The sequence below is a fragment of the Elaeis guineensis genome, chromosome 4 (genome assembly GCF_000442705.2).
Source record: "Elaeis guineensis isolate ETL-2024a chromosome 4, EG11, whole genome shotgun sequence".
In the NCBI taxonomy this organism is placed as follows: domain Eukaryota; kingdom Viridiplantae; phylum Streptophyta; class Magnoliopsida; order Arecales; family Arecaceae; genus Elaeis; species Elaeis guineensis.
In genome coordinates, this window is record NC_025996.2 from 33,873,168 (window position 1) to 33,887,468 (window position 14,301).

General features: G+C 35.0%; 1 protein-coding gene and 1 long non-coding RNA gene across 6 annotated transcripts in view; both read right to left on the bottom strand.

The window, feature by feature from the left end:
• Positions 1 to 7,113: 7,113 nt before the first annotated feature.
• The window catches only part of LOC140857437 (uncharacterized), a 98,496-nt gene continuing 91,308 nt past the window's right edge, over positions 7,114 to 14,301 (bottom strand). For all 5 annotated transcript variants that reach the window (XR_012140910.1, XR_012140909.1, XR_012140906.1 and 2 more), the window contains exon 12: positions 7,114 to 7,293. The gene's annotated coding sequence lies outside the window, so the exon portion shown is untranslated. The remainder of the gene's footprint in view (positions 7,294 to 14,301) is intronic.
• The window catches only part of LOC105043085 (uncharacterized), a 28,346-nt gene continuing 21,214 nt past the window's right edge, over positions 7,170 to 14,301 (bottom strand). Inside the window, exons 4-5 of the long non-coding RNA XR_012140843.1 lie at positions 13,925 to 14,036; positions 7,170 to 7,482 (exon numbers count right to left, since the gene is read on the bottom strand). This is a non-coding gene — a long non-coding RNA (uncharacterized lncRNA). The remainder of the gene's footprint in view (positions 7,483 to 13,924; positions 14,037 to 14,301) is intronic.

The window sequence follows — 14,301 nt, forward strand, 5'->3', positions numbered from 1 at the left end:
AATAAGTATAGGAGATCTGTATAGTTAAAACTCTAGTTAATGTTCCAAGCCTAGATCTTGGAAAAATATCATCATGATGAAACAATGGATATATAGAGGTATATTTGAGTAATATAGATGGATTGTATTATGTTGTGTTAGCATTGAATTTATTTTGAAAATATAATCTTAATATGACTATATATAGAATTGTGATAGCAATCTTCAAATTATTGAAGGATTATTTTTGAATTAGAAGATTGTAGTTGTTTTGTTGATAAAGAGAATAGAAAGAAGGTAATTAAATGATATTACGAGCACAAAAGACTTTTATGATCATAGTAAGATCTATATAATCGAAGGACATAATTTATTAATAGTTATCAGAAATAATTTCTTTTAGTCAATGGTTTGAGTGAATTTTCTAAAGTTGATTTGTCTCTTTAATTATGATGTTCTAGCAAATTATAAGATCACGATGAGGAGTTGATTTTTTTCAAAGAGAGAGATTGATTTTTGAATCATTTAGTTGAATTGTCATGGTAATCTAGAGTTGGCTTGACTTAAATCATGATTTAGAAATTAATATCTTGATCAAATAATGGTACGAATATAATAATTATCTTGAGGTATAATTATGATTCAATATACTTAGATAATAAAATCTTTTGCTTAGACTTTATAGAGTTTGAATATGAATCATTAAGAAACTTTGAAAAAGATTGATCAAAGTTGTGCAGTGAAAGTGTGGTGGTTTGAATCATTTAAAATTGATTGAAAATATTGATTGTAGTTCGTAATGCATCACGATGGAAGATATGATTTTATAACAAAAGAGGTTATTATTTATAAAGAAAATATGAATACTATGGATTTTTAGGCTAGTCATGATACGACTATATTGGTTGTGCTAAGAAAAATTTTGATCACTTTATATCTAAGATTAGCTGATTATTAATTGTATTTGGTCTTTTTATCAATGTAATTCATTCCTATCTTATGATCTCAACTCCCACATAAGAATCATGATATCGATAATACTTCTCATATTTAATTTTTATGTTTCAATTATGAGGTGATTTCTATAATCATGATGGATCATTTTTACCTAAAGCCATTATTATATAATCATGATTATTTTCACAATCATTTAATGATTTGATTTTAATCAAGATGGACCATTATCTTTTATAGAATCAAAACTTCATTATAGTATTTGTACCAAATTTATTTCAAGCTCTATTGCAACACAATTGACTTTAATAATCGATCTTGCAGTGAGATCTTTATATCTAATTATCAATCCTAACTCAATGTTAAATGAACATGCATTTATCTCAACATGAAAGTCTTGGTCACTTAATTAGTATGGATCTTATTAGTCTATATCTTGGTCTTAAATACAATAGAAAATTTTTGATTGCATTGATTTTGATTGAGGAGAAACGAGATCTCTAATTGTATATCAAAGGGATAAAAATTTCTAAAATTGACTTAGAGGTGCCAAATTGTGAAGTATTCTTGAAAAAAGTATGTGCTTTAGTATAGAAATATGCATGAGTCTTGTGGTTAACCCAAGGGTCAAATTATTTTAGTAATGTGATTATGTGTTTGGTTTAACAAAAATATCAAAGCCGGACAAATTTGTATATGTAAATATTTGGGGTTGAGCACCTTAAACTTTAGAAGATCTAGATTTTTCAGATTTTGAGGATGAATATTTTTTTGAGGGATGAATGTGAGAACCAGTCAGACTAATCTGATTCAGTGTGAAGTCGACAAGGCCTACCAACTTCATCAGAAGGTTTTCAAAAAAAAAAAATGATCAAAATAGGGGAACCTCATCCCCTACACAATCATCCACTGTTCGAAAGAATAGGGTCGTGAGGGTAGCCGGATTAGAGCCGTGAGCCGATGAAGGAAGGCCGAAAGTCATCTAATGGGTTACATCAGTGAAGATCAGCCTTATCTATGGATGAATTGAGCTTATCTCCTTCCTTTCCACTTCTTCTTAAACCCCACCATCCTCCTTTCGATCCACCACTGAAGTCCTCCCTCTTCTTTCTTTCTCACCTCCGACAATCCACGGACTGCTGTAATCAAATTGCTGTCACCCCAGAACCCTTCTCTCTATTTTTCTTGATCTACTCTATTCTAGAAGCTTTCGGACGTGATACTTGCCAGAATCAACCCTATCAACTACCCCCTGTCGTCACCATCGGTGAGCCTCCTCCCCTCTCATTTCTTCATTTCTTGGATCTAGGTGCCACTATCATGGCAAAAAGGTAGTGCCCCTTTTCTTCTTTTTCTTTCAGATCTTCTGTCACCGTCGGTCGAACCGCTGCCACTAACCACCGCATCCCACCACCACTGTCGACCCCATCACCTCCTCTCCTCTACCCTTCCCATTGGTGGAACCCTTTATGGCTTGGGAAGAGAGAAAGAAAGAAAAAAAGGAAAAGAAAGAGAATAGAAAGCGAATGAGAGGAAGAGAGAGAGAGAAGAGAAAAGGAAAATAGAAAGAAAAGAAAAAAGAGAAAAAAAATAAGGCAAATCCAAGACATTTAAATCGTCTTATGATTCAACCCAAATCACAATCTAGATTAAGCTTTTCTCTCCTTTTCAGATTAGTTGAGTCAGATCAAACAAATTGGACCTTGTTTATCCTTTTCTTTGTACCTCTTCCAATTGACCAAATCAAACCTAATTAGTCTAATTAATGAAATAAATTTGATCCAGGATTTTGATTTAGATTGCGAGAAGCATAAATCATAAGATTAGACCACATGCCGAAGATCGTGATTTTTAGATCTGACTAATTGTAAGTTTTCTTTTATCTCTCAGTTATTTTTATGCATAATCATGTGTTTAAAATTTAAATTTTATATATAAAAATTTATTAAAATATTTAAAAATTATTAAAATTTGAATATATGTATTTATGCATAAAAAATAAATTAAAATATTAGATCAAGCATGTTGTTACCTCTGTATGATGCAAAATTTGGAAAGAGATATTTTTTTTGTTTTAATATTACATGATTTCTGAAAAGAAAAATTATACATGTTCATCTTTGGCAATCTAGATTATCTTGACAATCTACATGATCTCCCATAAAGCAATCCAAATTGTTTTAGGAAGAGGTGGCTATCCAAATTGTCAATTTTTTTTTTGGCAATCTTGCAATAAAATTTTGGACAAAATTACTCACACCCATCTCCATCTCGGAGATCATGGTTGTCGGTCTCTCCACCACTATCGTCATCCATGTGGTCCAACTCTCCTAAGGCCTCTCCTTCACCTTCTCCACCATCAAATATATCCGCTACAACCACGACTTCGCAGCCACCAAGTCTAGCGAACACCACCCCTAGCTCGGCCTCGACGACCTCCTCCTTGCCCTCTCCACCCTCCTCTTCATCATCCTCATCATTGGCTTTGGTTGGCATGACGAGAATCGAGATCGACAATGGCGCTTTGAATCCCCCCTCACAGCTCCTCCCATCACCCTCATGGCCGTTGCCGAAGGAGATTGTGCATCCCTTCTTTAGAGGATTCCCACTATGCGATTGTTATTCTTATTAGAGCTAGTCTTCTGCTTCATTCAAGACCTATCCATCATCAGAGACCTTGGTTTCAGACCTTCGAAGCTCCAAATCGTGAGGAAGACATGAGATAACTTGAAGCTTCGCTCCGGCAGATACCACAGATCCCACTCTCGATGCTCAACTCGATGATCGCCATGTGCAAGCTCTCTGCCAACCTCTTCTAAGAGCGAGAGGTGTCGACGGTAGTGGTGTCGGTGAGCATAGAGTTGATGAACCTAGTGGGGTGCTGATTGGGGCGATGCCCATTTACCACGACGTCAGTGAGATTTTGCTCTACCTTCTTCTTAGGCTGAGGAAGCACGACTACTACTCTCTCCCTCTCGCAAATCATGGTGCTCTGATCGGAGAGCAAGTTGGAGACTAGTTTGTTTTTTATTGGTTACTAGTGTCAAGAGGAATAAAAGAAAAAGCTAAGCTTTTTCCATTATTATTTTCATTCTATTCTATCCTTCCAAGGCAATGGCAAGTACAATATCTGATTCTTTTCCTTACTCGTCTATGCAAGCATGAACCCATCATCCATGATCAAGAGCCCCGACCTCAACACATAAAGATAGGAGATTAATTATTGTCACGTCATTCGGCTTTACATCTAATGAAATAATTGATATTTTCTGATGAATAGATTTTAAGTAAAAAGATAAAAAATTATGATCATCCATTGACAGCGATGGCGATGGAGGGTGATAGTCTGTGATAGTGGCAAGGGCGGTGGTCAATGGTCAGGCACATTGCTGTGAAAATTCATGATGCTAGAATGACATTGAGTATAAATCATAATATATAAATTTTTAATAAATTGACTTAGAAATATTTTGAAATTTGATTTCATATTACTAATAATGTGATTGTCATGCCAAACATGTCAATCAAGATTGTCAATAATTTTACTGTAATATTACTTACGTGTATCAAATACAATAATCAATATTACTGATAATCCAGATTGCTTGGTAATGCATCAAATGCCACCTTAAGATCATCGTCGCTGCTCTGTTTTGATTGCTCGTCTCCATGTTTCTAAAGGATAAGCCCAATCAAATCAACTTGATCAATTAATGGGTTATCGATCTTTTACGTTTTTTTTTTTTTTTTGAAAGATCTCTATCAATAAATGGTGCCTTTTTTTTCAAAAAAAATAATTTATCTACTTATTCCTCCAATTCGCAACTAGTTTAGGGTTGAGATTTAGTTGAATTGAGCTGTGTCAAGCCAATTAACTCCTTCAATTATGAGTACATCTTACATGAATACTTGTGATATTGCCACCGATAGAGATTTGATAATTGAAGTCCGATCTAACAAATTTTGAACACCTAGAAAGGTATTATTTGATTCTTTTACGAAATTGTAAGATCTTTAACCAATTGCAGGTACACAATTTTTTTTGATCGTTCTAAGCCGAGGAGTCTTTTGTTATAAATTAGATTTGATCATCCTAAAATTCCATTAACTTCGTAGCTGATCGTATTAGAAAATCACAGTGTAATGATGAGTGTTAATCAGTTCTAACATCCATAGTTAATTCTTCTATATCACTGATGTTTGTTAGGTGCCAAGATTTTGGAAATAAAAACGGAAAATTTAAGCTCAAACGGACATATCCGAACCCCCGATATGGTATGGAAAACGTCACCTCCTTTTGCATTGATTGTTTTAATTATGTTGCCAAAAAAAATTTATTTTGTAGATATATTTTATTCTTATTAGATGCTTGAGTGGATTTTATGTGTCCACGTTTGCTCTGAACCCAATCACATTGGCAAACTAAAAAGGGTTATTTAATTCTTGTCTTTCAATTAATCTTTCAACAGTTCTTGCATGGATCCTTCTGATCGATACCCTTTCTTTTCCTTCATCCTCCCAAAAACCAGGCCAGAGAATATTCTAGCTCCTGTACCCACCTAACATGACCGCACTATTTTGTAAGGTTAGGCTTTATAACTGAAATCACCCCAAAAAAAAAAAGGTTATTGTATCTCCTTTAAGCAGTTCAATTCCATTTGAACAATCATATGAAATGGTGTTGTGGCTTACATGGGTCTTCCTAAACAAAACATATTCTGTTCAATTTGCAAGTTGGTGCAATTTAAGCAATCCATATATTACAATCTTCTATCATATGGGGAGAAAAAAAAATTCGTTTGGCTCTATAGATTTATTGCTTTCTTAAATCGAAGCTGAGAGATAGCCATCCTTGAAGAAAACAATTGAGACATCTGGATTGGGGCTGGCCATTGATTCAAGCTACTCGTGAACAGTTCATGTTCAGCTGGATTAATCTGGAATAAAATGTAAAGGAGCTGAGGCCAATGTTGGCTTGTAACTTTGAAGTTAATTCCAAGCCAGACTTGATTGGACCTTAGCTCTACCAAGTTTGGCCCAATAAACTTGAAAACATATTTTGTACTCATATAGATGCCTATTTAGATTTTTTTAAAAAAAAAAAAATAGAGTGATTGTTGAATGTTTATACAAAACAAAAGTGTAACATAATTTTTTATCAAGTTGTTGAATTAACTCTAATGGCTGCAATCATTAACCAGCTTATTCAAACAATTTGATAGATTCATTATAATTCAGTGTGATAGTTTGCATGAGTTTGGAGTTTGATTCTTTGATGGTCTAATGGATCATGAGTTTTATTCTTGCAAACAATTTGTTGAGTCTTGAGTTCAAACTAAGCCCAAACTGAGCTTAATTCAAACTTGATTTGAGCAAGTTCATCGAAATAGAAATTGTTTTGATGAGCTCAAAATTAGGCTTGATAAGGTTTAACCAAATGGGAAATGGGCCTAGCTTGATCCAAAATGTCAAGCTTAAAATGGATTTCTTGTAGAGGTTGATTAGGCTTAGTTACAATATGGATTCCGTGGCATGATACCTGCTTGGTACCCGTACATGGTTGAAACATGCAACAAAAATAGTACCTTGGAGAGAATCGATAAGAGGCCTGACTATAACTAGCCACATGTAGGATACCACAATCTATCTAGGATATTCACAAAATATCTATTTTGTGATTACTGGATGTAGTCTGATACCGATCCACTGCCTCTGCTGAACCAATTTCAAGGCTTGATTATATTGCCTGACAATGTATGACTAATGATTTACAAATGATTATGCATTATCCAATCACCTTACATTTCTTTTGTTATCAAAAACTGTATGCTGCAAAACAAAGACCCCCTGAAAATTATCTTTAGAATGGCGTCACTCACAATAACAACAGTCATATCACCATTTGATCAAAGCAAACTGAACATGTTCAAAAAAAAAAAAAAAAAAAAAAAAAAAAAAAAAAAAAAAAACATCTTCATCACCAAACTAAATCATCAATCTAATATTGGTAGAAGTGATATTAACCTCCTATCCTAAAAACTCTGCTCCTATCAAAACTCTACGCCATTTTGACTGCTGTGCATTATTCTCCGCATAGGAGTTTCATGCTATGAACCACTTCTTGCATTGTTGGCCTATCGACCGGTTTAACAGTTGTGCATGCCATTGCAAGTGTTCCAATAGATCGAACATTTTCTTCATGGTATTGCATTTTTGATGTAAAGTCTCATAAATGATACGAGGGAAAGCAGTAGAAGTGATATTAACCTCCTATCCTAAAAACTCTGCGTCATTTTGACTGCTGTACATTATTCTCCACATAGGAGTTTCATGCTATTAACCACTTCTTGCATTGTTGGCCTATCGACCGATTCTACAGTTGTGCATGCTATTGCAAGTGTTAGCATTTTTTCTTGGTATTGCATTTTTGATGTAAAGTCTTCATAAATGATATGAGGAAAAATCTGCTCTATTATGATTCTAGAGTTACACCCTCCTGAAACTGTGTTCTTCTTCATCACCAAGTTAAGCAATAATATCTCAAAATACCTGCAGAAGATATTGAAACTATTTAATAGAAAATGATAGAATTATATTAGATATTTCAAAGATTGGATATTAAATTTTGATGACCTCCTATTATTAGGTAGGAGCATCGCCACAAGTTATTTGAATTCTCTAGTCGTGGAAGTTTATATCAATTAGCCTATATGTCAATACTGCTATTAGTGTCAAATGTAACATGCCCTTCTGAATTTGGTCCTTCCACCAGGTAAGTTATCATTTTCTATCATTATATCTTTTGTTACGGTGAAAAATGAAACCTACTTCTTTACTTCCATTGTTTTGTTTGCTTCTATAAATGTAATCCTATCATTTTTTGCTAAACTAAGCAAGCATTGCAGGACAAAATTTCCTTCTTTATTTATTAACAAAAAATATAGCATTGTTTTTTTCTGCACATATAGCATGCATTTGTGCAACTCTATTGAATTTAGTCTATTCTGATAAGATAAAAGGTAAACAAACTTCCAAAAAATTGCATTTCAGCAAAGTGATATGGGTGTATTTATTCTGGTCTGGAGAAGATTATTTATCATAAGTTTTTGTATATTCCATCTCTTGGTTATTTAATTGACATGTAATTTTTCTGTTCATATTGTTGAGATGCTCTAAAGTTTCCTCTAGGGCTGGAGGGCTGGATTCGAATTGAGATGCGCAGAATCAAGTTTGAACTGGTCAGTTCATTAATTTCTTTCTTGGTCGGTTTTTTCTTTTTTGTTTGTGTGTTTTTGTTGGTGTGTGATTCAGGTTGCATCCACCATAATTCAATCAGAAAGTTTATGTTCCAAATCTAATTCAAACAAGTCAATTCTTTAACATAATCATAACACATTTGCATATGTATTCCAACAAATTAAACAAAATAGAAGGTTATTGTCTTTTATTTAAAAAAAAAAAAACTAATGTATCTTCTTTGTCGGTTGGTTAATTGGCAGCAGAAAAGATGCATTTTGTTGAAGTGATTCCAGGCTTGCAACTGGATTTGCTTGGCAAGCAAGATCAGGTTGGTTCATTGGATATCTTTTTCTTTTTTCCCTTTTTTCTTTTTTTTGAGTTGGGTTCAATTTTTTTTTTGTTGGTTCATTTCATTAACCTAGATTTGACGCATTTACAATCTTTAGAGTGCCAACAAATTAATCAAACAAAGAAGGATGCTACCTGTCCATTTGTTTTGAAAAATTATTATATGTATCTGCCATATCTTGGTTAACTGATTAGCATAATTTTAGGAGTTTTAGGCTCATAGTGGGTAGGATTGGGATTGTGGCAAATAGAACATAGTTGGATCCAATTAATTCTGTGTTTTTTCCCCATTTAATTATCGAGCCAATCAAGCCAGGTTGAGTAAGCACAAATGGAGAAAGAAAATATATGATCCAAAACCAATCCAGATTCTCAAACAATTTTTTTCCCCTAGATTCAACCTATTTGTCTCCTTAGGTGCTCCAACATATTAAATATGAGAGAAGGCCTCTAACTAGTTTTGGAAATTCTTATACATTCAAGGTTTTTGCATTGAAAAGTTCTCACAGCTCCATGGTTATTTCAAATGCAAAATTAAATTGTGAACATCATAAATCATGCAACAAAATAAGAGAATTGAATATGTGCACGCACGCACGCACATCTAATATATATATATATATATATATATATATGTGTGTGTGTGTGTGTGTGTGTGTGTGTGTGTGTGTATATAGAGAGACACACACACACACATCTACACACACACACACATATATATATATATATTAAAACGAAGGCCTCTGCATTAGCAGGACCTCCGTTTGACACAGATTTTTGGAAGAAGGGGGAGGAAGCCGCATGGCATCGCCCAAGCTTTCCTTTTCGACCACTTCGTTCATTCGCTTCAAGCCTCTGAGACGCAACTAAGAGGTAGGCTATGAGGGCAATGGCGAAGTGGCCAATGTAGAGCCAGACAACAAGGGCTGGGTAGTAGCGAGACTGGAAGGGGAGGCGGCCGACAGAGGATGCGGAGTAGGCGACAGAGATGGTTAGGAGGAGATCGTTAGAGAGGTTAAGGGGGCAGATGGTGCTGGCGACGTTGGACTGCTCGAGAATGCCGGGATGGTGATGGGTGGGAAAAAATCCAATCGGATTCTAGGAAAGCCTTCTAATGTCTCTCAACTGCTGTACTTTCCCACAGATATCTGAAAAGATAATGAAATGAAGCATAAAGGAAAGGTCTTACCCTTAATTTTTTTCAGTCTTTCCTTCGTTTTCCTTGATTTTTCCAAAATTTCTCCATTTTCCCTCTATTTTTCCATTCCTAAGAGTCCAATCGAGTGGGAGGCTTGGAGGACGCTACAGATGGAGGGAGGGTGATGGCATTTGGAGAAGAGAAGGTGTGAGCTGGCTCTAAAGGGAGGGTTTGGAGGTAGGAATTTGGGGAAGGAAGGGGTTTGGTGGTGGTGATGGAGATGGAGACGAGGGAGGAAGAGCTTTTAAGAGTTAGCTTCATGATCTGGAGGGAGGACTTGTGAGGTAGGAATTTAGGAAAGGGAGGGGTTTGGTGGTGATGAGGGAGATGGAGATGTTAGAGGAAGGGCTTTTAAGAGTTGGCTTCATAATGTCAATGAGAGAGAGAGAGAGAAAGAGAGAGGATATTAATTTTGGACCCTTTGGAGAGTTTGGTATCGGAGTTGTTTAAGCTCCATTAGTTATGGAATGAAGGATAGTGATACTTGCAGATTTTTTTCCATCAAAAAAATTACAAAACGATCTCACACCCGAAGCAACCTCCCCCTCCCTCTCTCTCTCTAGCATCAGCCTTCACTTACCGTGTGTTTATTTCTCATCCTAATGTGCTGTTCGCCATATGTATCCCTTAGCTTTAGGAAGAGTGAAGGTACTCATGGCACAGGCTCGGGAAGGACTAAAAAAATGATGGTGGAAGTTGGTGCCTCCCCCCGCACTGCCTACGGTGGAGGAGAACGACAGGGGTTGGGAGGTGGTCACTGTCGCCTCCTCCACTACCTACGACGACTGCTCCGTCTTCTCACCTAGCCTCCACAAAATCCTCCACTTCTTTGTCCGATCCTGACCTCAATCCTACACTAATCCTTTCCCAACAACACAGTGAAGCGGTCGAAAGTCACGGTGAGTCCTCATCTTTGCTGTCGAGGAGCGAAGAGATGGGGTAAGGGGAGGAGATGTCAGTGATGCGACAATGGATGTCAGATTCAGCCAGATGTTTGATTGGTTCGAATTTGGAGGTGATCCATTCGAAGATTGGTCTCATCTTTCCCAACAACACAGCAAAGCAGTCGAAAGTCAGATAAGTCCTCATCTTTGCCGTCGAGGGGCGAAGAGATGGGGTAGGGGGAGGAGATGTCAGTGATGCAACAATGGATGTCAAATTCAGCCAGATGTTTGATTGGTTCAGATTTGGAGGTGATCCATTCGAAGATCGATCTCTAAAAAAGAGGAGGTTTGGATTGTATGATTGGAGGGGCTGTTCGGTGCTTCCTCTATTTTTTCCATTCAGGAGTCTCAATCGGATGAGAGACGAAAGGCTTGGAGAAGCCCAACAGAAAAATTTTGGACAATGGCTCAAATTTTGTATTGGTTTAAAAAGTATAAATATATTATCAATTAATTTAAAAATATGATGAATTTATCTTCATAAATTACTTGAAATCTTGTATATTGATATACTTTCTCTTCATCTCGAATTCGACGATGCTACTACCATTTAGTGGCAATGGTGGTGAACGGGCAACATTGTCGACGATGAGTTTAGAAAAAAATTTCATGAAATCAAGATCATCGAATCTTCACAAGATTTATCCAATAACTTATAATGCATACAATACATAAAATATAATTTTTTTTAATTATTTTAATTATTTTTAAATATATAAAATACATATAATAAATAGATAAATAAAATTAAATATTATTTTAAAAAATTACATCCCATGCATCACATGGGGTTATAAGCCAGTGTGTGTGTATGTAGAGAGAGAGAGGATATCTATTTTAAATAGTTCACCAAGTGTTTCTTTTACTATATCTTTTTACAAGTCTTAATACTCTGTCCATGTTAATGTGTTCATAATTTCTGTTGTACATCATAAACACCAGCTTTCTCTTTCAAGAAAATTAACTAGATATTGTCCCTATACTTGTTTAATAAGATGTTCTATGTACATTAGAGACAGTTTATGAGATTGAGCATATCTTTGTTTCGATTAAAGCTTGCATAGCCTGCCCTATTCAGAATCCAATCAATGGAACCCAAACCCAACTCGACTTCACCACTTATAACTTGAACATAGTTTGTGATGACTTGTGCCAGATTTGGTTAGGCTAAGTTTTGTCAATTAGAGTTAAGTTGAGGTATGCAAACTTGTTTAAGGGCTTAGTATTTGGAAGAGCTGCATGCCAAATCTAGACATAGATTGAGATCTTTGTTCATCTCATGACCACTCAACCACTAAAATGGTTGAGTTCTGAACTATAAATTGGGTGAAATATCTACTTTAAATAAATTTGGCTTTTTTTTTCTTTTTCTTTTTTGGCTCATTTCTTGAGCAAAATAAATTTTCCCAATATCTCCATAGTCCTAGAAGAAGCATAAAAGAAACTATTTAAATACGAATGGAATGAAAAAAAGAAATCATGCAATGGTTCACCAACATAGTAATAAAAATAACAACTTTCAGGAATTGTAGACGAAGGGCTAGATCTCAATTCTAATAAATGCTTCAGAATCTTGGCGCACCAATATTAATTGTTTATCAACCCCAAATCATAGATTAAAAAGAAAAGAACACATGATAACAAAGAAAAAATGTAAAATTGCAAAATTGTTACATCACTTTGCTTCAAAGAATATCAGAAAAGAACAGAAAAATCTCTATGTAACACAGGTAAAATCTTAAGCCATGTTTGGTAAGCCTGTAATAAATAGATTAAAATGATCAATAATCCACTTTAATCAACAATAAACTATTTTATGCTAAAAGATTGGCAGTTGGAACAACTAGATTAAAGCAGCGTTGTCCCATCCTAATCCAAAACCAAAGACAACCTTTGCTTTGGGAACAAGAAACATATAGAATAGGATTATTTATACTTGTTAGGATAGTTACGTTTATAGAATGGTCATGCCATATGCTATGCCTATTTTTGTTTGCCACATTTGTTGAAATGGCTTTGGATTGAGGGGTGTTCCTATCCGTGACAAAATAAAAAACAAGGCTGTTTGTGATAGAAATAGCTATAGGAGGCAGACATAAATGAGAGTTTTGATAGGAATAGCTTATGAAAGCCATTGTTTGGAATATTCTACACTAGTATGTTTGACTTACATGACTATTTCTTGCTTATGCATGCCTCTAAAAGCCATTTGGTAAGAAAAAGACATATTCTAAGATTTATGCAAACTTTGTTTTCTAACCAAGTACTGGCTTAAGGAATATCATAGTTTTTTTTAAATCTAAAATATGATGACCACCAAAGTTCAATCCAGGGGGCCAGGTGTAAACATAAGGGAAGAAGGGTAGATGATAAATCCAAGGGTAAAGCACTGTTTTAGGTGTTCCTCAAAAACACCTTGATATAATCGAATTATCTACTTTTCTCATCATTATCATTGTGGTTAAATAATTTAAACAAGGTTGATATCTTTTCCGAGACAATTATAAAGATCTTTAGATATTTTAGAGCATGGTTTAGTGTAATAGATTGTACCATCTTGTTCTGAGCATACTGTAGCATATTGGTAGTGCATCAATATCTAGTGGGGAGCGTACCATGTCGATACCATTAATCAACTCATACCAACATTCTACCAAAATGTGACGTGTACATGCGACCAAACTGCTAATGTGACCTTGCTTGAAGTCTATGATTATTTTTGCACTGGCTTGTAAGTATGCGTCTTAATTCAATTTAAAGCCTTTCCCCGCATGTTTTTTTTTTAAATCAAGAATTAAAAAGTAAAAGCCTGTTAGACTGTAGAATTACATGACACAGGTAGCAGCTATCAAGCCTTATTGAGGCTATGTGGCTGTTCATAAATAATTAATTACTAGAAAGTAATTTTCTGTGTGATCAATGTGATGTTTTCATTATATTTTTCTTTAGAATGCTTCAAAAGTTAGAGGTTCTACAAATTTTATCACAAAAACACAAACATACATTTCTACCATTTGACATTTCTAAGTCACAAGAGATTTCTTAAAGAATGGTGTAGCAAGGGATCTGTAAGCCAAGCTTGCTAAATGCTTCAATGTTTTGAGGACCAAAATATGAAGAATCATTAATGCTACACCAGACCAACATAACATTAGCACTCATGATATCCATAATTGACGATCATACTATTAAGATTATCTAATCTTCGAGATGAAATTGTAGTGTGCTCTAACTAACATTAGAAGAGATTAGAGGTTAATACCAATGTGATTTGATAGTTGGCCTTCATCCATATATCTCACTACGATGCATGCAGACTCTCTACAATATCTGATAGTTTCTAGTACATTTTCAAATTGGCATTTATGTTCGGTCTGAAAAAGAGAGAGAAACAAATTTAAGATTTAAGATGAATAAATTTTAGTAATTAAGCTAAAGTTAATTGCTTACTTTCCACAATCTTATGTATCTGTGTCGTATACATCTAACAACAATTTTGATTTTGTTATGGTCGATTCTTCCAGTGTCTCCTTTGTAAATATTTGAAAAATCATCCTCTTTAATTTTTTTTAAAAAATTCTCCATAATCAGAATTATCTGTGAAGTACTTGATGTGATAAGGAACACCCATGACGCCCC